Source organism: Amblyomma maculatum, chromosome 1, assembly GCF_055883805.1.
Source record: "Amblyomma maculatum isolate TAMU_Amacu chromosome 1, ASM5588380v1, whole genome shotgun sequence".
NCBI lineage: Eukaryota > Metazoa > Arthropoda > Arachnida > Ixodida > Ixodidae > Amblyomma > Amblyomma maculatum.
In genome coordinates this window covers 208,365,391-208,390,349 of record NC_139344.1, presented here as the reverse complement: position 1 = coordinate 208,390,349, position 24,959 = coordinate 208,365,391, and the positions used below count along the sequence as shown (strand labels likewise).

At 52.3% G+C, this 24,959-nt stretch overlaps 1 protein-coding gene and 1 pseudogene across 5 annotated transcripts in view; both read left to right on the top strand.

Annotated features, from left to right (window-relative positions):
• LOC146205467 (uncharacterized) overlaps positions 1–17,412 on the top strand; it is a 68,204-nt pseudogene extending 50,792 nt beyond the window's left edge.
• Positions 1–24,959, top strand: part of peb (zinc finger protein pebbled) — a 43,007-nt gene that overhangs the window by 2,865 nt on the left and 15,183 nt on the right. The window contains exon 1 of one of the 5 annotated variants that reach the window (XM_084590152.1): positions 15,772–15,827. The exons of 1 other annotated variant lie outside the window; for it this stretch is intronic. The gene's annotated coding sequence lies outside the window, so the exon portion shown is untranslated. 3 more of the 5 variants (XM_084590156.1, XM_084590150.1, XM_084590155.1) reach the window with 3 other exon arrangements.

Below are 24,959 nucleotides of genomic sequence, written 5' to 3'. Positions count from 1 at the left end.
GCGTACGCGTATAACTGAGGAAGCCGAGCGCTGAGTCGCGCTCAAAAGTGTGTCAGAGGGTACACGGAGTAAGGACAGCAAAGGCGGTGCCTGAACCGCTGCAGGCGCTTGCCATGACCGTCCGCGCTCTTGTGCGGTGGTACGCCAGCACCGGCCACGGCAAAGCGGCGCACGGGCTTGTGCTACCGTACCTCCACACCAGGCGCACGGACACAGCTGTCTCACGCGCGACTGAAGGGACGATGGCAGAAGAGCGGGTGACGTCATGAAGATAGGCTCCTGCATAGATTTGCAATCAGGCGTGCGCAAAGAGGGCCACGTGAGTGAGGCCCGCATGAGAGCGTCGGGGAGAAATAAAAGCCACTGAAGGAGGGAGAGAAGGTATCGAGCATGCGGCCGCTTCTAGATAGGGTATGCTAACAATGACGTCCGTCATTTTTCTCGCCTAGTGGCGCACCTTCTTCGCCTTCTGCCACTCCGCAGCGACCTTGAAATTTAAGATTCGAGCGAAATCTCGCGGAAAGCGCCAGCATTCGTTTCCGGGCCGTCGCAGTTAGGGTCACCTGACATGCCCAACAGCAGGGACATGTTCCACTGTCGAGTATGCATGGCTGGCTGCCAAGTGTTTCTTCGTCCGCAGTTTCCGACATATTCGAAAGGTCGGCACACTCTTTGCGATGTGAATATGTCCGGCAACCGCCGGGAGTTTATCGACCGTCTAGCTTGTCTAGCCCGCTGCATCCTATCAGTTGACCGCAGTGAGTGTCCGCGGCCAGATAAAAGTCCGAGTCTCTGATGGTTCCGTAAATGGGGGGCATGGAACGCGGTGATATCAGCGCTACTTTGCGGCCTTCTTAGTGTGGCCGAGGCATTTTTTTCCCCCTCCCCGCGTTTAACTGTATATACTGCTCTTGTCCTGGATGGCCGCCAAAACATTTTACGTTGAATATCATGCCAAGTGGTTGCGTAAGCGGGTACGCGAAGCATTTTGCAGTGATTGAACTTGGCAAACATTACCACCTTTCATTGCACAAACCCGTCTTCGCAAGCCGTCTTCGCACTGTCGCTTTGGCGACCGCTGCCACCATGCATTTTACTTGAAAAACGTTTGCCGCCGTTGTCGAACTTTTTGTTGAGAAGTGTTACGCAAGCAGAAGCCATGCTGCTTTAAGCGTTCGAGCTACGTTTCTACCCTGTGAACAAGCGCCTATTGTGCTGCGAGGCCCCCGTCTAGCCACCATCCCTACGTCCTTTTTTTGTTGTTGAAAACTTTTATTTGCAAAAAAAAAAAAAAAAAAAACGAAGAAAAAGAGCTAAATGAGATTATACATTTCGGGTGGACTCCTTATTTCAGGATCCCAATCACCACCGCTGTGGATTCGTAATAAGGGAGTAAATACTCATTTCCATACACCCAAGCGCAGCCATACAGCTACAAAAGAAAGCTAACAGCTTTCTCAGAAACTTTGCAGTTAAAGAAAAATTCGTTCTAGTCCAGGGATCGAAACCGGGATCACCGCCTTTCCGGGGCAGTCGCTCTGAGTTTCTGAGAGAGCTGTTAGCTTTCTTTTGTAGCTGTATGGTTGTGCTTGGGTGGATGTCAGTAACTACTCCCTTATTACGAGGAATGCTGTGATGAAAGGACGAGGGGTGCCGCAGTTACTCAGAGCATGCGCACTCGCGCCCTGCTATTACCCCTAACCGGTAGGGTCCCCCTATTCTTAATCTCCCTTCTATCTCGTCGGAGCCTGGACTGTGCGATTTGCTGACAGTGCAGAGAGACAAGATTTGAGCCAGCGCTTTCGAGATTTCCTGGAAAACAGTAGAAGGCCCCCCACGCCGCCAGGAAAGGAGGAGCACCACGGAGGTTTTGCAGCGTATTTCGCTTGCTTCGAACCATGCACGTGTAGGAAAATAGTGCTTGGCTAATCGCCGGATGCCATGCCATAGCCCTGACGGCTGCCCTTAGCTTTGCATGTGATCGAAAGACGGTTTCGGTGCTGTTCAAGGGTGAAACGACCACTTGCCTGCAGAACGAAAACCGCTTTTCTGACTTAGCTGTTGTCGTTGACCTCTTTTTCAGTGGCGCGTGCCTGTGGCGGGGCACCGGCAGTGTCTGATGTGGGAGCCCGCATCCGCTTCCTGATTGGTCCAGGTCGCCTTTAACTTCTTGCGAAACGGAGTGCGATAAGAGTCCCCTGGATTGCGTTCGCTGTATCCGAAGCTCGTAGTAAGTGGACTTGCCCTGGTACAGATAAAAATAGAAAGCGAGACAAAAGTGGCGTTTATTTCTCCAGAGCGGTTTGTTGTGCACTTCTTAAAAACAGACCCTGTCAGGCGCTTTGTAAGCGCACTCGTGTTCACCTGACCGATTCCCTTGCTGATTCTTAGAGGCTCATTAATACAGGATAGCGTTTGAAGCGGTTACAAAACTGGCAGGAGGTCGGCGATAACGTTTTCGATCCTCAACAATGGTTTAAGGAAGCAGCGACGGAGCTATCTGAGCGCACGTGCGCTCAGAATGTATGTACTTACACTATGTGTCACCGTTGTGTAACGTGCGGGAGCAGTGCACTGCGCTCTTAATGAAGCCACATCTCTGCGCGTCTCATAAGCTGTTTGCAGCAATGCGGCAGGAGCGACCTGGTCCAATCAGGATCATGCGCACTACAATAGACAATTGTGCTCCTACGCGCCTCTCGCCCCCTGAGGGAGCAATAGTAGGAGCACGATTGTTATAGTGCGCATGATCCTGAATGGGCCAGGGCTCCCCTGCATTTCCCAATGCTGCAAACATCTCGTGAGATGAAGTATTGGCTCTTTGCGTTAAGTATCTACTTGGGCCTGGGAACCAAGTGGGGGAACTAGCATTTTCACCGAAAGCCCATCCACTACTGTCCGATTTCAATTTTCATTGATTGGTGTGCGATGTCTGATACAAGCTTGACGCATGACTGGTTTGTTTTATGAGGGTTAAGGTCCCAAAGCGACTGAGTGACGCATGACTGTCCAAACAAATCATCGCCCCGCGGCAGCAGCTCAGAATTAGGCAGTCGACGCGCACCACGTGAGCGGGTAGGCCAGGAGTGCTATCTCGTGAGTGGCATTCAGCCTTCTCAGGTTGCACTGAGTAAAGCGGAAATTTGGGCGAGTTGGTACATATTCATTTCACTCACAGCGCACCAACACAGGGCTAAAGACTGAGAATGAAACACAAAAAAAAGCGCTGACTATCAACTGAGGCTTATTGAAGAACGAAACACATAACTACTCCTTGAAACAACTTGTCACTACAAGAAAGTTATCTAGATGGTATGTGGGCGGAAAGATATGCCATTTTCTTTTCTGATAGTTAAACGAGTATTTATATTTTCACTATTTTCAGATAGTGCAACGAGTGCATTTATATGTTTCGTTTTTCAATAAACCTCAGTTGATAGTCAGAGAAATAACTGAAGTTACCGACATTCTGGAAGAAATGACTTGGGCAGGACATGTAGTGCGAAGAGAGGATAACCGATGGTCGCTGAGGGTAACAAACTGGATTCCAAGGGAAGGAAAACGTAGCAGGGGGCGGCAGAAAGTTAGGTGGGCGGATGAGATTAAGAAGTTCGCAAGTGTCAAGTGGATGCAGCTAGCACAGAACCTGGGTTAAGTGGAGAAATATGGGAGAGGCCTTCGCCCTGCAGTGGGTATAATCAGGCTGATGATGATGATAGTCAACGCTTGTTCGTGTTTTGTTCTTCTTCTTAAGTCCTGTCTTGGCGCTCTATGAGTGAAATGGATTCTCAGATTGCGTTACTGGTTGGTCACCGACTGTGCGCAGTTGTTTCGCTTTCAACGCTTGCTACCACTTAAGACACTTTGTCCAGACGGCACACACGCTAGCACTGATCGACCTTGAAGCACGGCGGGGCACGCTTAACCGACGTAACTACTATTGCAGTGCCGTCATTTAGACCGCTAGCTGTAGGGCTTCCGCTCTGCCGAAAAGTCTGTGACTGCGTCAGTCTCTCTGACCTCGAAAGAAATTAAATAAATATGGCCACAAATGGGCTTCGATCACGCGGCGGCGCACGAACAGCTCAGCTTCGCTGGCCAGTACGCAGGGCGCTGCGTTGTGGCCGCAGTCGATCACCGCTCTGTCACGTTTTTTTTTTTTTTTTTTTTTTTTTGTAGGGTTTAATGTCCCATAGCACATTAGTGCGGAATGGGAGACGCGGTAGAGGAGGACTCCTGAAATTTCGGACATGTGTGGTTCTTTAACGTGCACTGACATCGCGCAGCATACGGACGCCACTCCGTTTTGCCTCCGTCGGCGAAACGCAGCCGCCGGCGGTCGGGATCGAACCCGGGGACTCCGGCAAAGCATATTCGGGCATCTTAACCACTGCGCTACTGCGGCGGGTACTCGTTGTGCAATGCATGTCATCGTCGGTGCGCACTGGATTCAGACCGCACCACTATCACATTAGCCTCTTCATGTGCGCCAAGGGGTTCCTAAATTTTATTGCGCGCAACCACTAAGGTCCCCAGTCTCCGATTTCGCCTATCTTTGCAGGCCTTGAAACCCTAGCCTCGATGTTTAACGCGACGTGCTAGCACATATACTTCGTATTTGGTTGACGAAGCTGTAATTTTTATCGGTGCTTTTTTCTCAATCGAGTCGCAGGCGTTCGATTGGCGCGCATCACCTCAGGCTCGCATGTTCCCTTTCATATTGCTTCTACTGTAAACGTCAGAGGAACATTGGGAGAGAAAACATTGGAGAAAGAGCATTGGTAGAAGGAGTCTGTTTACAACGAAGAAAGGAATCTGGAATGAAAGTTATAAAGTATGAAAAGTGAAAAGGCTTGCACGAGATTGTGGCCACGTAACCCGTGATGTGCTCGCCTGTCTATTCTTCCACTTACGACGTGCAGCCCGATTCGCCCCGATTCATTGCGGGCAGAGAATGCTTACGTCACGTTGTGAACCTCTCAGTTTGTCCCTCCGCCTCCATTACGAATCAGCTCGCGCGAAGAGTCCGCGGCCCGAGAACTCTGCCCTCGAACTGACCAAGGTTCGGGGGTTCGAGCGAGGCCTTCGAAAAGGTGCAGAGACGAAGCATAGATGCGAGCGAGACGAGGCGCGCAAGCAGAATCTGGACAACGCTTTGGAGATCATCCGAACATGTCTGAGTTTTAATAAGCAGTTTGTTAGCCCCACATCGAAAGTCAGAACCGGTGTGGAGACGGTGATATCGCGTAGCTAGTGACTCTTTTCCGTGCCCGTCTCCTTTTACTGCGGCGGTAGCTACTGCTGGCATGCCTCCGCAAACCACTGCTGTTAGTTCATCGAAGCAGGCAGTTTCTGCTGGTTGCGTGCAGCTGCGGCGTCAGCGGCGGACGTGAGCTTTCGAGGTGTTGGAGCTGGAGAGGCACGTTTCTCTCGGTCCACTGGAAAACACTTTAACGGAAGGCATTGGATCCTGAAGTGCGTGCCGCGATGAGGAGATACGATACGCCAGCGCTCCCGGCGCATCCGACGGTTGCGACACGGGTGCGGCGGTGATGCGTCGGACTTGCGCCGCGGACGCGCGTGCATTGCACTGGGCGCGGAACGCGTAGCGGTAAATCGCCGTCTTTCCCGCATGTGCTGGCGGTGCGGCGTTGGCGGCGTCCCCGGCGGTGCAAAGGCCGCGCGCGAAGAGCTGCTTTCGACGGCGTTTTTTCTCCTTTCCTTTTGGAACTCCAGTCGTGACATGCGTGCACCGGAGGGAGAGCGATCCCTGACGGTTCGCATCTGCGGCTTTCCCTCTCGCCTCGCGCCGGAGGGCGTTGTCGGCGGCGCGTTTCGGATGCTGTTTCTGCTGCTGCGGCGGCGGGTGATGATCAGCAATTGCCGCGTACCGTACCTTGCCCGGCGCTTCCAGCGTTGTCGTCACTGGCCGCGCCGGCCGCGCTTTGCACGGGCTCTGCCTCTCTGGGATGAGGCTAAGTACGCACAGCGTGCGCTTTATTCGAAGGTGGCGGTGGTTTGTAGTGTTTAACGTCCCAAAGCAACTCCTAAATAGCGCCGTAGTGGAGGACTCCGGAAATTTCGACCACCTGGGGTTCTTTAACGCGCACTGACGACGCACAGCACACGGGCGCTTTGCTTTTCGCCTCCATCGAAAAGCAACCGCCGAGGCCGGGATTTGATCCCGCATCTTTGGGCACAGTAGTCACCACTGCGCCGCTCCGGCGGGGTGTTCTTCGAAGGGCACCAATATAAATTGTGAGCCTTCCACGGATCTTCTTTCATTTGTACATACCATAATCGTCTTCTTTGTTTTGTACATACCAACTTTTTAACGATATATGTTCGTTGTCATATCTCATTGCTGACATCTCTGTTACCGCGTACGAACACTTCTCTGTTTTAGTCCGAATGCACTACTTCACGAGCTCTAACCGCCTCAGCGGGCAGGCGCTGCCGACTCAGGTTTCGCTATTAAGATGCGAGGGAGAAATCAAATTCCATGCTTCCAGGAGCATTCCATCCTGAGTGAGACAAGGCGCCCTAGGCTACGCAGGTATGTTCATACAGCTTGGTATAAGCGCGGTTTTATATCTCATGTCGCCCGTGCCAACATGGTAACACATCAAGGCCCTCCTCCATACGGGCATATGCCTCAGGGTATAACGAGAAGACAGTGGCAACGTCGTTTACAACCACCACGTCCGCTCTCTCACGATACACTAGACTCAGCCACGTTAAATCTGCGTTCCGCGCACGTTAACGGCCCGGGTGATAGCAACGGTCAGACATGGCATCAACAGCACTTTTCGGGTAGCCTCCTGCTTACGCCCATACGTGACTGAAACTGAGTGGGCAACGAGGAACAAGCATCAGCAAACGCTGCTCACGCCTATCGATTAGCTGCTGCTGCCTCCCAAACTGGACCGCCCTCTAGCCCTGTCATCGGAGCCCAGGGCGCTCTGAGTGACACCGATGGATCTGGCGAAAAGACACGTGTTTTTTTCTTTTTTTTTTTTTTTTCTCTCTCTCTCTCTTTAGGTAGCGAATCTTTTGGAGGCATACGGCCGCTCGGTTTCGGTGCAGAGGTGACGCGCTGGGCTTAGGTTACCGTTGAAAAAACGCGTGCTGTTCACACGAGCGCGCTGATGTCAGGGATCCGCGTTGCTTTCCGGAATGCAATTCGCTAGCGTAACCGCCAACAAATGCTGCTCCATGTTGGCTACCTGGGCGCGTCAGCGGTCGGACTGTTGTTCGTGCTATTCAAGTCCCCTTCCCAACCGACCACGGTGACGAGTAGGACAAAATTGAAGCCCTTTTATTATCTTATTTCGCTGTGTTGAACTGCTGTCAACAATGCGAACAACGCATATCGGAGAACAACTGGAGAACGATGGTCGCATGGCTTTTCAGAGCGCAAATATACACCGTTGCTAAGTGTTCCTGTCATGTTTAGTTTACGTGATTCAACGTCTCAAAACGACTCGGGCTATGAGGGGCTTCATAGTGGAGGGCTCCGGAAATTTCTAGGTCCTGTCCTCTTCGACACTTCAGCTGACACTGTCGTTCTCGTCGCGGGCTCCCTGCACTTCGATTGATTTTTAAGTGCCAAAGGTGCGTGCTGTGGAAGGATGCGGGCCGGTTAAACTTCGAGCGTCAGTGCATTCGCAGCGTGAACCAAGCTGTCTGCTGTCGGACATACATTTCCTCCGGGACAGAAATGGCTTTTCTCGTTACCTAAATAAAAAGCTAGCCATAAGAGAAAATTTAGGAGGGCGCTTAAGATTTGTTTCAAGACCAGACGCCAGAGCATCTTTAACACCGCCTTTTCATCCGTGGTTTGGTTTTTGGGGAAATTAAGGCCCAATATCAGTCTCACTTCGCGATGGACACCTGCAATGAACGGCATGCGACTAGAAGTACATATATGTCATCGGTTCGAACGCTTACTGCAAGCTAACCTTCAACTCGATTAGAAAATGGATGCTAAACGGGGAACGAAATAGTATGACGCAACTCTTAAAGCTGCACGAAGAGCGGTTGCGTCACAGGTTTGGTACGAATTCACGTGCGTATTTTTTTGCCGACACGTTTTTTTTTTTTTTTTTTTTTTTCAATTCTGGGTTACGGAGACGGCTTTTCGACCCAATGAGTGCTATACGCTATGGCGTAGAATTGGTTTGGTTTGTGGGGTGTCACGTAGCGTTCCAAAGCAACTCAGGCTATAAGAGACGCGATGGCGTAGAATTGTAAGCTCAATAACTTTGGTGACTCTGGCTCGTTCAGGTATACCACGGTCAGGTATACCAAAAACTGACTGTTTACTGTTCAACTGAATCATATACGCTGCGTATTATTTTCCATAGTTAGCAACGTTTTTTTTTCTTTATTTTTTTGTATCTTACTACAAATGGGCGTTGTTATGCGTTACTCTTTTTCCAAATTCGGCCGATATTCGCTTCGATGTCCTTGTGTTCAGTAGCAGCATCAGAATGCTTCCGTGAAGGCCGACAGCAATTTTTAAGTATGGCCTTTTTGAGTTAGAAGAGCACTGTCTCCGGCTTAGTATTGTCAGCGGTATAGTGCATCTCAGTACAGCCAAGGCATGCTAACTAGAAGGATGGTTACACTGCAGACCACGAGACAGGCGCGCTTGTAGGCGTGGCTGACGCTGCCTCAGTTTCTCTTTCATTCAGGTTAGGCCCCAGGATTGTTGCCGCTGCAGCAGCAACGAGAAGAGCATTTGCGAAATTCTAAAAACTGATATAGATAGCACGCACCGTAGGTGAACAAGCCTGTCGAAAAGAAGGACCGTAACCCTGATAGTTAAAAACTTAACTGTTCAGTATTAGTTAACCACTCTGCTAGTACTAGCACGTCTTAGCTATACTGTGAAGCACTGCATTGCTGACAAAGCTGAGCCGAAGTATGTACTCTTTTAAATCAAAAGTTTACATTAAAAAAACTGCTGTCAGTCTTCGATGAAACACCCTGCGTATGCCACGAAGCCACCGCTCTCTTCATTCAGCCCTGTCGTTCGGGTATCACTGGATAGACAACTATGGAGATTCTTTTTTTTAGCAAACGGGTTCGTTAAGCTTCTCCGCCTGACAACAAACGGGATTTCGTTTGTCAGTCGTTGTGTTCTGGCGGAAGCCGCATTCGTGGCGGGCTCGCTGTGGCATGACATCGTGTTGAAACGTAGCCTTTCCAACCTGGTTAGCACCATATTGCTGGCTGGACTGCTTTTTGTACCTGGCGCTACCAATCCATCCCGCCTGCGGCAAGGGCGAGTACGGAAAAGGGAAGGAGACCTGCCTTTGTGGCCATGACTTGGGACCCTGCTCCCGCTCTTCCTACCTCCGGACCCCTAGCCCAAACCACAAACAGTACACTTCCTAGCATTTGCCGCATAGGGAATGGCTGGTAGCGCCAAATGAACAAAAGAAAAGCAGTCCAAAGAGCAATGTGACGGCAGTCACGTTAGAATAGGTCTTGAATCGAGCACTTCTCACACGCCCGGCGGCGATATCGGTGCTCGCTGGCCACCGGAGCGCCATTCCTTCCTTCCGGTTCTCGTTCGCGGTAGAAGGGAACAAACAAACAAACGTAGAAAGTAGCCCAGAGTACAAGAATAGTAGTTCAGGAGGGTTAATTGCTGGGCTTGTCGGTACATGTCTGCTAGATGAAAGAACCGGCGAAAAATCTGCTTCGTGCTTCCCTAGTATCGCCGTGTGTTTCTCCAGTAATTCACTCGTTCGCGGTGCGAACAAGTGTGCTCTCTCCAAGCGGACTGCTCGCCGCCCGGAAAGCGGACCCCTCTGAAACATGGAGCTTTTTGGTGATATATACCAGTAGCGAAAACATCCCGTAGGCTCATGAATTAAAACCCGAGTCTCCGATTCTGTTGAGAGCCTGTGAACTGTCCGAGGCTGTTGAAAGTACAGGCATGACGAAGAAAGAACCGCCAGCTGCTAACCCACGGATTCCCGCTTCCGTTAATAGAGCCAGAGAAAGTTGAACCACTTTCCTAGGGGGTGGGAGTTAGCAAAGCCGAATTTCAGAGCCAATTTTCGGGACTGCAGCGGAGGAAGCATGCAGGAAAGGCGCCCGTGACCGTATCGCGAAGGAGATAATGCGCTTTCCCAGAATGGCTATACTTCGTCTCACGAGATATCTGCAACACTGCGAAAGGCAGAGGAGCCCTTGCCATTGTGCTCCTAAGTGCCTCTCGCCCCCTGCGCATTATAGTAGAGAATTGTGCTCCTACTGTCACTCCCGCCAATTTGGGAGGAGAGAGGCGGGCAGGAGCAAAATTGCCTATTGTAGTGCACGTGATCCTAATTGGACCGGGGTGCCTCTGCCTTTCCTAGTGCTGCAAACATCTTGTAAGAGAAAGTGTAGATATGGTTAGCTCAGCCGTTGCTACCCTATCCTAAAGTTGCTCCATTATTCTGCACCCGATTTCTACAATTGAAACAGGTTTCGTCGCTATGGTGAAAGAGGTCTCGCTGTACTGAAGCTGACTGCCAGAAGCTTGCAAAGGGCCCGGCCGCGTTGCCTTTTGTAAATCCTCGGAGGCCGCAGAGCCCGAAATAATGGTTATTTCTTTAATTCAAGTGGTAAGCCCGTTGAGGCGGCAAAAATGATCAAGGGATGGTCAAATATCGCTTGCACGAATCAGGAGACACTTCGACGGCATCAGCTCCATCTATATTTGGTCCCATGCTTTAAACTTTACTACCACTGTAACGAGATGTTCAGTGTCAGAAGTGCGTTTGGCGTGGCCATGTGAGGCACTTAGCTCCGAATCACGTCCGCAGCACACTCGGGGCTCTGCCAGGCTAGCGCGCTGCGACTCCCAAGAGCCCGCATTGATTTGGCCATCACCGCAAGACAGCATGAAAGAGGTATGTTGTAATGTCGTTGTATGTCGTGAGGGGCTGTAATGTCGTTTGCTGAAAAAAGGGACACCTAAAAGGGGGGTGCGGGATGCTTTTAAAGCAAACGCCAACTTCACAACGTCTAGCCGGGTATTCGGGATTACGTGTTTTTCATCTTGTGCTTCGACTTTGGACTGTGACCGCGCGCAAGAAAGGAAAGAGCCTCATCGCCCGTTTGCTCGCTCCTCCACGCCCGCGCTTACTTGGCAAGCGCCAGTACGAGGGAAGACGATGCACCGTGCCTGATATGTGTTTTGCGGGCCTTCTGTTGAACACTGCCGACAGCCTTTTCTTTGTCTTGCTTTTCGCGCTCTTCACCTTAGCCGAGGCCAATGGCGGCTTTGCGTTCCCGCGGATATTTTCTTGCTTTTGAAACCCTCGCATAGGCTAGTTGCGGTAACGCAGTCACATTCGAAGTGCTGCGTACAAAAATTTCGGCCTTTAAATTAAAAAAAAAAAAGTGGTCATCTCTGTGGTACGGTCCAGCGCGCCTTCAAGATATCCCTTCTATTGTTGGTGGAAACGTAATCCTGCCCTTTAGGCGTCTGCCGTCTGGGCAGACATCTCTGGCTTCTTATCGTGTCCTCTCGTTGTGACTGGGTCGTTGCTGGTGGAGTCGAGGCGATATGCTCCGCGTTTCATTTTCGACTTGTCGGAGCGCTTCGCTGCACTGAAGCCGTGCTTGGCATCATGGAAACGCGGCACTGTTCAGTTCGCTCCTGTTCGCTTCTCGTCGCCGTCGGAACAGCCACCGAATACATCGACTGCCTCTTTTCGCTTAGTCTGCAGTTTGCTGACCACGGCCGACTAAGAGGTTGGTTTTTCCGCTTTCGCTTAAGGGTGTGGATGCGGTAACCAGTCTGTAATTGTTATAATGTTACACCGTTGTTTTCCCCGCCAAAAGCCGAGCTGTGGGTGCCGTGTTCTTTCCGAGCAGTTGAAGCGATGCTGAAGGAGGAAGGGAATGTTAATGTTGCCCGCCTGAGCCACTGCTACGGCGGCCCACATATCTAACGTTGCTCATATCATCGCGTTAATGGAGCCCAACAGAGAACTAAGCGCGTCCACGCACTGCCTGTTGCTTCTCGTGCGGGGTTGCCACGATGTGTCCAGGAGGAAGCGGTTGGCGCGTGCCTTTTCGCGCGCGAGCGTCCTGCCGCAGCGGGCTCCTTTCGCTGCCGCATCCGCCGGAGCCGGCGGGCATGGAGGAAGCAATCTCGCCCAGTGAGATGGGAGCGCGCCGCTCCCTTTTGTGGGCCGGCCGCTGTGCCGCTTGGCTTACCGCCGGTGCTGCTTCAGGTAGCACGTACCCCCACCATCTCTTCTCCCCTTGCTGGCCCGCTAACCTCCATTGCCGCTGAAGGAGAAAGCTTATCCGGTCTGAAGCTGCCTTCTCGCCCGCTACGCTCGCCGCCGGCCCGTATTTTTGCGCCCGGCTTTATCGCGCGCCGTAGACGTGATCGGCCGATCTGCGGCCGAAGAAAGTTGGGAACCCGCGCAATTTGAGGAGCCCGCTTCGCGGACCCTTCTGAAGGCGTTCGGAGTATCCACTAGCGATCGGAGTGCTTGCACGCGTGCTCCGGGATTCGCCCGTGGAGCGGCTCTCCGTGTGCCTCATTTCTCTTGTTAATAGACGTCTGCGCAAAGTCACTAGGCTAGCGTGCCTTACGTAGAATTTGCGGAGATTATTTATTACGCATATAAAGGGATGAGGAAGCAGCGCTCTCTTATACTTCCCGCGCGAACCCGACGGAAAAGAGGCGAAAACAAACGCGAGAGAGAGCTTTGGCGGAAGTGTGCGTCGCGGACGAGCACGTCTCCTAGATACGGATACGATTAGAGTGGCTTCGCGAGAGAGATAGCGCGTTTTTGTGTAACGACGGAGATAGCTCGAATGAGAGGGATTGTGTGTGTAGGGGGGCGGGGGGGGGGGGGGGGGAAGCTGTGAGAGCAGCCAGTTCAGGCTTTTCGTTCTGTTCTGGCCAGTTTTTTTTTTTTTTTCTCTCTCTCTCTGCGTGTCAACGGGGACTTTTGAGGATTGCTAGTTTTAGTCGGCATAGGACTGAGCTGAAAACCTATGTACGCTACGCGCCATCAGCGGCGCACTAGCGATTTTTCTAAGAAGCACCGTATCAAATGTATACAGCTGGCGCAGGACCGGGTTAATTGGAGATATATACGTGAGGCATTTGCCGTGCTGTGGGCGTACTCGAACTGGTGATGATAATGCTAATACTGTGTTCCACATCCTGATAGCGAATCTTGAGCGCCTAGCTAGAGCTGTTTTCCTACCCTCTAACCTCGTCTTGTCTCTTTTCCTTTTTTTTTTTTTTTTTTTTTTGAAGTAGCTGTCGTCTGCTATATTTGAAGACCAATCCGCTAACCCGCACAAGGTTGTATCGAGACCTCGGTCATCTTTTCTGTATCTCTAAGTTAATTTTTATCAACCTCCAGTCTTCTAAGTTTCTACTCGCGCCCAACCTCGTTTGTTTCAAATACAATTTCGAGCTTCCATCCTTGGGATCCGTCGCATATTTTCGCATTCTGTTCAAACTTTGCGGAATAGTTTGTGGCCCTTTTCAGCAAACTGAGCACGCCTCGGCGTGTCGTATTTGATCTGTTTTTTTTTTTCTCTTTGTCTGGAACAACAACGCGCTGCCGTCTGTATTGGCGTAGAATATAGTAATAATAATAGTAATAATAATTGGTTCAGGGGAAGGGAAAGGCGCAGTATCCGTCACACTTGTTTCTGTGGACACCTGAACCGCGCCGTAAGGGAAGGGAGGAAGGTGGGAGTGAAAGTGGATAGAGAGAAAGAGGAGCCGTGGTGGAGGGCTACGGAGTAATTTCGACCACCTGTCAATCTTTAATGTGCGCTGACATCGCACAGCACACGGACGCCTCTTCGTTTCGTCTCCATCGAAACGCAGCCGCCGCGGTCGGGATCGAACCCGGGTACTCCGGCATAGTGGTCGGGCGTCTTACCACTGCACCACCCCGGCGGGGCAAAATAATTTCTCCTTTCTGGTTTCCTTGCCGGATCAATAGACCGATTATTTTTTTTCCCCCGATTTTGTACGCCCATTTAGCCCCACCTGTTTCTGTTCCCTTCCGATCGATATCCTTAGGACAATCTGGGAGGAGCGCCAAACGGAGTGTAAACAATGCTACAAGCTTCTTCGTCTCTGGGTCACACTGTGAGCGCGCAGGTGACAGTTGCCGACTCGCAGCTTGTGGTCTGGTCGGAGCAGCAGCACTCTTTGGGGCTGCGCCCATCACCGGGGTAGGATCATTTCCGGGGAGTCTGGGTTGACGGCACGCGCGGCAACGGCGGCAGGAGGAAGCTCCGGGCTTGGCCCGCCGGGAAAAAACCGGCCGGGCCCTGGCCGCCGCCGCAGGGCTCCCCGACGAGGAAACTGCCGTCGGCGCAGCCTTCGTGCGGCGACCAGTTGATCCGGCGCGCGGTCCTCCGCGGGAGCGCGCCCTTCGCGGCGGCGGGGAGGCCGCGAGGCGTGGTCAAGGGCGCTCGTCCGGGATGATGCGTCGTGGCTCGGGCGGGGAAAGTGAACTGGACATGGCAACCTCCCCCTTGCTACGCGTGCTCAGGGGAGGTCACTTGTGTGTTGTCATTGTTGTGGTACGTTTCCATAACACGCTACGCTGTTCCACTTCGAGTTGTTCCAGGGATGGGTACTAATGGCATCTTCTTTGTTGAAGTCCTTTAAGGCTTCAAGTCCGAGTGAGAAAGGCGCATTATTAGAATGAGGTGATCTTGTAGGTCGAGGAAAGATATCGTACGGCGTTCGTCATTGATGACGCATTCAGCCCGTGCCGCTTGACGCTTCTCCATCGATGGTCGTTCCGGTGACGGCTGCTTCATTTATTTACTTTTTTTTTTTTTTTTGCGCCTCGTGATTTGTGTCGCGAAGCAGTGGCGACGATGCTCCCGTGGTCGCTGCGTGTCCGAGTAACGATACTCACTGTTGGCAGCTTGGGTCGGCATGCCTGTGCGAGCATCAGGAATGTTGTCGGCCTTGGTGGCCGTTGCCCTCGAGCACGCGGCGTCGCCTTCTGGGCGCTCATGATGGTTTCGAGCAAAGTGTCCGCGCCGCCTCGCTTGGTGCGAAAGTCAGTCGTAGCTGCAGGCTCTCCCTTGTCACATCGTCGATGCGGCTACGACGCGCTCACGGCGTCCGCGCCTTGAATGACGGCCCGCCATGGAGTCGGTGCAATGATTATCTTGGTCGCAGGTGTCGCCATGTAATGCATCAAATCTGTGTCAGCGGTCTTGATTTTGCATTTTCACTTGTACGATGATCGCCTTCCTGTTATGCGTTTGAATCTGATTTCGTTGCCGCTTTTTCGTAACGCAACTACTTAGGCTTCTGGAAGGCTTCGTTCGGGCTCGCAGACCCCGGTGTTTGCACCCAGTGAGGGCTATAATGGCAACGCGGTTTTAAAAAAAAAATATTCCTGCAGACGACGACTGGTAGCTCATATTAATGCTGCTGGCGGCCGTTTGTTATTTACTAGCATTTACTTACGTTCCTTTGCGAGATTCGTTTACTGCACCGCACCCAGCGTATTCTACTGTTTCGAATTTTATGGGGAGTTATATCTCCGCTAAAACTGCGACGCGGAGTGCATTAGCCATCGATGGCATGCCGTTTTTTTTTAATACCGCCCTCATCTAATAGTGGCCTCGTGAAGATGTGCCCGTAGCTGATACTGGAACACGAGCGTATCTGGAGCGCTGCGGGTAATGGCCGGTCCTGGCCGATAAGCGCGCGTTATCTCCGGCTGGCCATCACCTGTTCCCATACACGCGCGTCATGGAAGCGCGTGAAACGAGCCTTTGGATACGGCGCCAAAAGCAAGTTCCCGGTGAGCGCTGCGAATGTGTTTCCACTTCTTGACTGCGGCGATTCGCCTGGTCGGACAGTCCCGAGTCTGCTGTCCGCCGATTAGATGCTGTTTGCCTGCGCTGTTCGCCCCCGAATCCGCCGGGATTTTCCTCCAAGGTCGCCCACCTTCGAGGGATAAATTTAGCGGAGTGGCGAGTCGGCGCCCGAGCGGCTGTCTCGCGGTCCGAGGGCGGACGATGCCGGCGACAACCGAGGTGCCTCGTGGACGGCGTGCGGAAGGGCTCCAAATGGTGCATGTTCCGGACCCGCGGCGAACAATGGCTGTCCGATAAGAGACGCCCTCGCCTCCTCCTACGAAAGGAAGGCGATTACACAGCTTCTTTTCGGATGCCTTCCAGCGATGTGGCGGCGCTTTGTCGACACTGGGCCGCGGTCGATGTGGCGCCGCCCGTGGCTCACCTGGCGGCGGCCCGGGCCGTCATCGCGGCTACAGAGGCGCGTCTGTTTTGACCTTTTTGGCTCTTCGGGATGTTGATCGATTGCGACTCCTCTTCTCGGCGCTCCGCGCAAACGGATGTTTTTCAAAGGGCAACGCACAGCCCGTGACGCCTGTGCGTAGCTGACCGGACTTTTAATGGGATGAGTGCGACTTTCGCCGGGTTTTTCCTCGAGCGAGAGCCCAGTTTGGAATGCTTAACGCTGTCACCGGCGGTCAGCGCTCTCGCGCAACGCGGCGACAGCCCAGGTGTGTGCTCCAAGACACTGGAGGATGTGACGTCGCCGTGCTTCCGTCGTTTGTTCCTCCGTGGGGGGATGCGGGAAGGCGATCAGCGACCTCTCTGTCCTTCCTCCATTGACGCTCGCGCGAGGGAGGAGAAAGGCTTTCCGCCGTGTCCACGATCACGTGGTTCCCGGCGGGGCGGTGATGGGGGCATTCCATCGATCTGCCATCCGCGGATCCGTTGTGCAGGTGGGGAGCCCCGTGTGTGTGTGTGTACAGGAGCGTCGCTGGGGCAACGGCGCCCGCGGCCGACGCGCCGAGCCCCGCGCACGCGGACTCGCACCGCGGCCGCCCGCCGGCCATCAGCCCTGCCGCCCAGGTGAGCATCCTCCCGAGATCCGTTTAGGACGCGCGTTTCTATCGTTCTTGCTCGCGTGGCTTGCACTTAGCGAGGTCTGTGTGCCGCCCCCTGTACACTGTTGCGACAGAGTGGCGTAAGAACGGAAGTGAGGCTCTTTGCGCAGGTTTTCGCAAGCCCGCGTTTGCTTTGCGACGCCGATTCTCCAACTCGGAAACGGTGCCGAGAAGCGCGCATCGGTGTCCGGGCGTTCGTTGCAGCCCTCGGGCGACTGCTCGTGCGTGGCTGAGCTGCCCGTATCTCTTGGAGCATCCGGACGCGCCTTACCCCCTTCCAGCGTAGCGCGGAAAACACGCGGGATGTTGTCCGGTGGGAGCAGTTTTTCCTCTTGCCGCTCTGCAGCCTGGCGGGGGATGCAGCGGGGCTGTTCGGCTCGCCTCCGTGCACGCATCCGGCGCCCGCCGCCGCATGCCAGCCGGAAACGGCCCTCTGTCCCCTCGCAGGATGCCTGCGCCCTCTTCGTAGCCACTGTGGACAGATAGTGGGAAGCGCGTGCGGCTAAGTCATTATTACGCGGATAACACGAGGAGTTGGGGCTCTGGCAGCTGTGTTCGGGAGTATGCTGTACCCACGAAAGGGAAAACAGGGGCTAATGCGGAGGACTAACGCGACGGCGTGGCGCCCAAGAATAGCCGCGGCTTCCTGCAGGGAAGAACGAGGAATGACATCACCATCTCCCGTTTCCCAAATTGCTTTCGTGACGTCACCTTTGGTGAGAGGTGATGTGCCGTTCTCTCCCGTAAAGCCTCGCCGCGAAGGCTTTCCTGTTGTCGCGATAAAGATCCTGTACTGCCGTCCCTTACCGGCTTCCACCGAATATTTACACGAAAACCTTATCGCGGGATAGCCGGTGGGGGCCACTGCCACAGTTCTTCCTTATCGACACCGCAAACAGCAGCAGCATCGAGGCGCCAAGACAGTCTGGCTATTTGCGTCGCCCGTTCCTTCGTGCGATGGGCATCCCTCTGCGTCCGTTTCAGGATCGCCACCCCTGATTCCGCTTAGTTACTGCTGTGATTGCAGTCGTTGTACTGCGCGACAAGCTTCGTCTGGGTAGAGCGATGCTTTTGTTAGAGTGCCAGTATGCAAGTCATGTGTTTTTGGTATTTCGGCGTACTCAACGTCTATCCGCGTTCTCGCTATTGATCTTTTGTGTGTACGATATCCCCATTCTCGGATCAGGCGCTGCAGTATCACTCAGCTATCGTCCTGCTTGCAAAGAAGCGCGTCTCTGCGCATTTTTTTTTCTTTTATGGCTGCGGCGCTGGCGTTGTGAACCTATTTTGTACCAATGATGAGTTTGGTTCGTGCTGGCTGTGATGGTTTTTTTTTTTTCTTTAACAAAATGGTGCACGGTGCCTTGAGCTATTAATGGGCGAGCATGGGCGTTTAGTACTGTGTGAGCGTGGCAGCGGTGGATTTATGGAGCCCTTCCCCACCGTGCAAACATTTTCCTTTAGACAGCTACGCTGGATCCCATTTTCCGGCCGAGAAGGTCCAAGAAATACATTTTTCATATTGGACCGCAAGAGTGACCCATAAATCTGCCTCGGGCTGATTGGGGCGCTGATCTTCGTGGGATATGCACCATACTGTGGCGCTGATGAAATATTGTTTCCAACGAAAAGGTCTCCTCCCCAGTCGCCATTCTCGTATAATTTGCAAAAACGAACGGGGGCAAGTTCCCTTTTCTGAGTAAACTTGGAAATGTCTGCAATTGACTTCAAGACAACTCATGGAGTGATGCCGAACGAGCACAGTGGCTGAATACGAACCTTTTATGTGTAAAATAGGTGATGAAGAGTGTGGGGATTGTGCAGCGCCTTGCTTCTCGAGCACGACCGGTTTCGGCCTCCGTTCGCTACACGTTCGCGACTTGTGAATGCGCGGTAAAGAGGCGCCTGTCCCTTTTCGTTTCAACAGACTGCGAGTGTTCTCTGGTGACGAGACCATTTGGTTGGAATACAAGCCTTGTAGAAGATTTCTGCATTCCATCTCGCGCAGACTTCGTTGCATATTAAGAAGGGAAAAGCAATGCTGGCAGCCTCTAAAGCAATTAATATCAGCAGCAAAAGGCATGGAAAACGCGAAGTTTAACGGTGTTATTGTGTTGATAAATCGCTGTATTTTCTGCGCCCTGTCGTCTTTTTGGCGTCGGCGTCTCTTTACAACGAAATCAGTGTGACGTAAGAGCCATGACGCTGGGTAGCCGCGAAAGAATAGCTGGAGTTGCCATTTACCGCAAGTGGGGACGTTCTTATCCCGGTCTTCTTCGTGGTCGAGTAGACATTCTTGCCAATTACGCTCGCGCATCAGTATGATCTATCCCAGCAGCTGGCTCTTATCAAAATGAAAAATTCAATTCTTGAAGCTACGTCGTCGCAGGAAACTAAAGATGGCGTCTTAATGCTGCAACATCACATGCGCCTCACTGTGGTAATGGCCGAGGAGCATGACGTAAGTTCTAGTTATCTGAGGACCTAGTAGTAGCATGCAGTTCCTTTTTCTTTTTTTTTTTTTTGCGCTGGATATCACATGCCCCACTTTTTCTTTTTCTTTTTTTTCGTGTCTAAGGTTTCAGGTTCACTGCCGCAGTGCCCTTATCTTATCGTCGCCGTTGTTCCTCACAAAGTTGTTCAGTACCTCTACTTCTGACATAACACGGAACTTTTAGTCGCCTACTGCCTTACCCCACCCCCCTGACTTCGTAAGTCAGAGTCAGGAGAAAGTGAATCGTGAGCTAGTGTTAAGATGCAGCGTCATGCATCACTCGGTGAGTTTGGGAATGTTTTTTGTGCCCTTGCGCGGTGTTGTTCTCTGTGTATGTAGTTTCGCAGCAAGCTCGGTGTAGTCGGCAGAGAGCTGGCGTTTTTAGACTACAAAATCGTTTAATTTCGTGTGGAACGTCGGGGTTAGTAGGAGCTTTAAGAATTATGCTTTCGCGATCCCCTCCACGATGTTCTGCGTCACTGGTGCTATTTCTAGGGCGTTGTGGGAAATACGGGCGATTCAGGCAGTGAGCAGCGTGAAAACGTGTCCCTCCTGCGTCTGCTGCAACCTTCCGTTCCCATGGTGACAGCCGAGTGAGTGCACGCCGCTGTCTTTCGCGCGTCGTAGCAGGCATATGTTGCTGTAACGGCACCTTTGAAACCGAGCGTTACGCTTCATTTTCTTTTTTTTTCTCTCTCTCTCACAGTTGCGCATAATTATTCATTCATTAATTTCAATTAGGCTCACCGGCGCTCTTTGGCTGCTATTTCTCGTCGTCTTTAAATCACGCATTACAGCAGCAGCGTTAGCTATCGAACAGCTTTTAGTTCGACGTGATGAAGTTCAAAGGATTGTATCCCGGCAGTACGCGTAATTACTCCTGTCATTCACCGCTCAGAATCCGCTGCTAGGTTAGTCCCGCCAGTAGCCCGGTTGGAATTCTCCGACAGACACTCTGCCACGCGTGCGACCTTTTCAATGTCTTTAGCTACGCGGAACGACTCGCATCGCACTTGGTGAGTGATGAGCGATGGCTGACAGTTGAGCAGTTTCGAGCAAACCGGCTGGCTGCCTTTGCGCATTCATGGCTCGTTTTGAAGAAGCCAGTGGAAGCGCTCTGCCTCGTGGGTGGAAGAGCGGCCTTGGAAAAAATGCTTTGTCTCGTCGTCTTCTGTGAAAGGATCGTTTCCGGTCAGCTGTAAACAGGCGATTCAGCGACACCCGAGTGGGAGCTCCCGGGGGAATTCCCGGCGGGAGGCGTGTGCTCCCTTCCGCGTCTCTCGCATCAGTGTTTTGGTCTGATAGCGATCGCCGCGTTTCTCCACGTGTATTATTTCGGTCTTGGCGCGGCGTCTAATCTAGGCGGGTTTTCATTGGAAGGAACCGTGGCGGTTCCTTTTTAAGGCATGAGCGAGAGGAAGTTTAGCGCTTCTTGTTGCTGCTGGGGACACGGGCTGCTTCTCGTTTAGCTTAACGTGCAAGCGTGCTCCCGCGTTTCCCTAGCACATACACATTCGTTTTTCCCCATCTCTTGGGGGAATGGGTATAGGAAGAAAAGACCGCTGCAAAGTTTGCGGAGTGAAGAAACTACAGTAGTTGAAAACGAAGAGGTGTTGACGCGCTTTCGACACAAGTGCGTCTTATAGCGCGCTGTGGGCCCCATCCGTAGCAATGCGGCGGCGTCCGGGGAGGCCGCCCATCTCGGCGAGGAGCGCGGCTCGGGACGGTCTTGGCGGCGGGGGAACCCGATCAATAGCAAGAAGGAGCGGAGCCATGGTGACGGGAAGACAACACGGGAACACCCCCTCCCTCCGCTGGACGGCCGGATCTCGGCCGATGCTGCCGGACTCCGCCATTGCGCACATCGCCCGATCCTCGATGCACTGCCACGCTTCAGGGGCCTTTCTTCATTTCACGGGCTGCGTGCGAATTAGCGAGCGTCGGCGGCTTTTGAAGAAATGATGCCGTTGAACAAAAAAGCGCGTGTGGGCGGCAGGCCGGGAAGCGGCGGCATTCGCCGGGCGGCTGACCTTGGAGGGGGGGTCTGCCGTGCCCGCTCGCTCTGATGAGGGCCCGCCATCGATCTCGGGCGGCGGAGGAGCGCTTTTCGGGGGCCATCCAGGCTCCCTCGGTCGCCAGGGCGTCCACCGGTATAACGGTGCGCGCACCTACTCAATTTCCCCGTGCACTCCCGCCCATTATCTGCACACGTCGTCGACGGGCTGGCCACAGGATGCTGCGGCCCTCGTTTCCACTGAAACTACGCCAGCTTCGCCTTTATGGGGACGAAAGCCTCATGCGCTGCGGGTGACAAATCGATCCCATGTGCTACGACGGCGAATATAAGACATTTTGCTGCGATCAGCAGGGATGTAGTACACTGGGGGAGTTTCTGGAATTGATACACGCTCATCTGTACAAGCGCTGTCTTGAATAACTTTAAATGTGCCTACCACTATGCTGCGAGGGAAAGAGGTGCGTGAAGGCGGCCGTAATTTTGTCGAGTGATGCCCACAGCTTCCACAGTGGTACACGGAAACCTATTGGGGATAAGCGAAGAGGCAAAAAAAAAAAAAAAAAATCGCTGGCTTACCCGCGGCGCTTTAAGTGAAGCTTGAAGTGCCTACTTTTTGTAACCCACGTATTCTATGTTTCGGTCACTGCAAACTTGTATTTGCAGTATTTCTTATCGGGTTAGAAACTTGAAAATGCAGCATCTGGTACTTAAAGCTGGATATCGCCGTAAAATGCGTTCGTAGAAGAAAAAAAAAAAGGGGGGGGGGTCAATACACCGTCAACGAGGGTTAAGCTTAAACTTAGTTGCTTTTGTGCTGCAGCGCTACTGAAGATAGATTTTTTTTTTTTTTTTTACGAACGTGCTCTTCGAGATACCTAATGATATTTATTATCAAAACATTGCCGTTTTAGTTCCACAACAGCCGATGAATCTGAGCTGCTATAGCTGCGAGTGCCGTTCTGGCATGGCTAAAACGTTGCCGCATTGTGGTTGTTTACCTGTTCGCTTAGGTGTAACTGTCGTACAGGGGCGATGGAAAGAAATGCGAATAAGTCTCCGCCTTCTTGCTCTGCTGTTCGAATTTCTTGTCGCTCTTGTACCTGGGCGGTGCAAGAAATTCGAAAAAAAAAACCGAGTCTGTAGGCCCCGCGCTGTTCGGATTTCTTTATCGCGATAGAGCTGTCGCGAGCGCGGAGTCATCCCTCCTAACGCAGAGTGAATCAGTAACTGCCGCGGGTTCATCTGATAAAACGACAAAATGTTTTAGTCGTTTACGCTGGTGTAGAAAAAAAAATAATAAATAAAAGCCGACCCCGCCGGGGTGACGCAGTGGATATGGCACTTGACTACTGTTCCCAAGAATGCGGCATCGAATCCCGGCCTCGGCGGCTGCTTTTCGATGGAGGCGAAAAGCGAGGCGTCCGTGTGTTGTGCGATGTCAGTGCACGTTAAAGAACCCCAGGTGGACGAAATTTCCGGAGTCCTCCACTACGGCGTCTCTCATAGCCTGAGTCGCTTTGGGACGGTAAACCCCACAAACCAAACAAACAACAAAAAAAATTTTCTGGCTCTAGTAACGTTATTGGTCTAGACTGAGGTCCACCATCTCAGAAAGCAAATCGCTCGTGATTGTTTAGGGTTATGTTTATGAAGTTCAACGTCCCAAAGCAACTCAGGCTATGAGAGACGCCGTAGTGGAGGGCTCCGGAAATTTCGACCACATTGGATGCTTTAACGTGCACTGACATCGCACAGCACACAGGGGTATGATTGTTTAATATTATTCACATAATCTGTTACTTTTCAGTGCATGCGAAAGGCATTGATGTCGGCCGATTACTGTCAGAGTCCTAGCGCTTCCCGAATGAAAAAAAAAAAAAGGGGGGGGGGGGGCGGAAATGGTGCCACATTAGAGATTATAGATTATATGTCAAATAATGCAACTTTCCTGGACAGTTTCTGTGATCTATATAAATCAGTTGTTCAGCATATTTTTGTCAATGCCGAAAATAATATTTAGTGATTTCCCACATCAATTCGGTGTATGTAAATCGTGGACGCGGGAAATATATATCAACGGTGTGTCGTGGTGCAAGGAAGGATACCGTAGCATTATGCACAAGCATAGGCAAGTACTTTGTAGCGATAAAGGAGTAAAAAAATACGATTCAAAAACTTGCTGCCTGTAGAGTTCCTGTATGTACTAAATGCTGAACATACCAGTTTTCATTTGAACGCGGACCCAAGGCGTCAGAAGCACACGAAAAAAACTTCCAAGCTACGCCTTTTAAAAGTCGCGGCCCCGTGCGGACGGCCCTCACACGGTACAAAAGCCCTTGGCTGCAGAGCCACTTACGTTGTCGATGCTGCTTCGGATTTGCTCGTTGCCAAAGAGGAATAAACTCGTGGGGTTTTCTCAACGCTGCGGATGAAGGCGACGCGAATCGGGCGTACCACGGGATGCGCAGCACACGGTGTTTCTCAGCAGCGAACGTTGTAGTAAGCCAAGCCGACTCATCATCATCAGCCTGACTATACCCACTGCAGGGCGAATGCCTTTATCCCACATTCCTCCAGTTAACGCAATCCACTGCTAGCTGCATCCAATTGTCTCCTGCGAACATTTTAATCTCATCTGCCCACGTAATTTTCTGCCGCCTCCTGCTTGGAATCCAGTTAGTCACTCCTTAGCGATCATCGGTAAGCCTCTCTTCGCACTATATGACAAGTCGGTTGGTGAGCACCACGTGCTTTCGTGAACGATGGGATGTGGCGGCTCTCGGCCTGCTTCGTACGGACAGCCTGTGAAGTCTGATGTGGCGCATGCGCTTCCGTACATAAGTGGTAGTAGGTATTTTTCGTTGCATTTGCGCCTGGAATTAAGCGTCGGATTAAGCGAGACTCCGGACTCCCCGCTTATCGCATCTTCTTCAATTTCCTCGCATTTATGAGCCGTCCGGCGTGTAGAGGCTATCTGGTAAGGCCGTCTAGAGTTCAGCATCGAGGAGCTCTGCGCAGCGTTTATTTTTTCGTCACTGTACCTGCGCCGATACTTTTACGCCGCGCTCATCAGCCGCCTCTATCCAGGGACAGCAGTGGCCGTTTCGTCACCGCCGGTTCCTCGTCGTGTGCGGGGGGCGTCGACGTCGTCCGCCGTGGCTATTCCCGTCTTTCCTCGTCGGTTGCCAGACCACCTCGCCTCGTGGTGTGCTAGCACTTTCCTCCGGCTACTCAGGACGGAGTCTGCTCTGAAGGAATCCACGTTTTTGCAAAATGACAATGCTGGATCTCTGGTTAACATAAACCACGGCACAAACTGGGGTAGAATACGTCAACTATCCGAAACGAAACAGACGGTTAGAAAACGTCCTGGTTTCAGCATGATTAAGTCTTAAAAGATGGCTCATATGCCTAATAGCTCGTTTAATGCCCCGGCTAAAGGCGATGCAGAATGCATTTTCTTGGCATCGTCAATAATAATTACAATAATGATAATAATAACTGA